This window comes from Temnothorax curvispinosus, unplaced genomic scaffold, assembly GCF_003070985.1.
Source record: "Temnothorax curvispinosus isolate PA1 unplaced genomic scaffold, ASM307098v1 QBEX01013698.1, whole genome shotgun sequence".
NCBI classification, from domain to species: domain Eukaryota; kingdom Metazoa; phylum Arthropoda; class Insecta; order Hymenoptera; family Formicidae; genus Temnothorax; species Temnothorax curvispinosus.
This window is the reverse complement of record NW_020223478.1, coordinates 1840-2825: the sequence shown is the minus strand read 5'-3', so window position 1 is coordinate 2825 and position 986 is coordinate 1840. Positions and strand designations below refer to the sequence as shown.

At 28.7% G+C, this 986-nt stretch overlaps 1 long non-coding RNA gene across 1 annotated transcript in view; it reads right to left on the bottom strand.

Moving 5' to 3' along the window:
- Nucleotides 1-184: 184 nt before the first annotated feature.
- LOC112463828 overlaps nt 185-986 on the bottom strand; it is a 2612-nt gene continuing 1810 nt past the window's right edge. Inside the window, exons 2-3 of the long non-coding RNA XR_003041846.1 lie at nt 584-755; nt 185-433 (exon numbers count right to left, since the gene is read on the bottom strand). This is a non-coding gene — a long non-coding RNA (uncharacterized LOC112463828). The remainder of the gene's footprint in view (nt 434-583; nt 756-986) is intronic.

Below are 986 nucleotides of genomic sequence, written 5' to 3'. Positions count from 1 at the left end.
GAAAAAATGATAAGAGATCTTTTTGTAGAGCGGTAAATTTACTACAAAAATCTATGTGAAGCAATGCTGTATTACTGTTTTTTAGATAGTTATAAAATATTTTCTATCTTACTAAATGAAAAATTAAAAATTGCGATGAGCGACCTGTTAATATTAATGGCTCAAACTTTAACAAGTATCTCATTTTACCTTCCTGCAAGTATATATGCTATTTGTGAAATAAAAAAAAAGTTGCTCTAAACTGACATACCTTAGTAATTACACATACTATTATCTTTATTATTAATTTTATTCCTTCTAACCTTTGTTGACTGTTCTTTTAAAAACTGTTTCCTTTTCTCTATAAAAACACATCTTGCACCAACGGTAGGTATTAATTCAAATAATGTTTGTTCCGAAATACTTAACAATAATGAAGGGCTTATTTCTTGGTCTGTAAGATTCCAATCAATTTTTTATACACTACATATTACTTTTCCAATATTGATGACACGTAATGTTTACCAATTTTAACAAGTACATTGAATATGCAGTATATCCTATTATCCAAATATACGAGAAAATAATTTTGAAGTTAACATACCCAAAAATTTTGATGTCCACTTTTCCAGACCCCATTCTTTTAATGTTTTAGTAATAAATTCTTCGTCGCTCATTTTATGCTACGTTGCATACAGTTGAAAAAATCAGAATAATACGGAAAAAGGCACACAACGCTCAGTTCACCTTCCAGGTTTGTATCGCAGAAGAACAACCTGAAATAGTTTCAGGATAAAATAAATTAAAATGCAATGCAATGAGACACACAATAAAGAAACAGGTTATAGAATGCAAGTATTAAAAAAAATAAAGGCAATAATATAATATGAAATAAATGTTGCAAGTTGCGGTAAGCAAGTATGATATCGCAATAAATATATCGTACAAAGTGACAACAGGTATTGCGATCTGAGTAAAGTTATGTGAATAATATATGACGCTAGTAA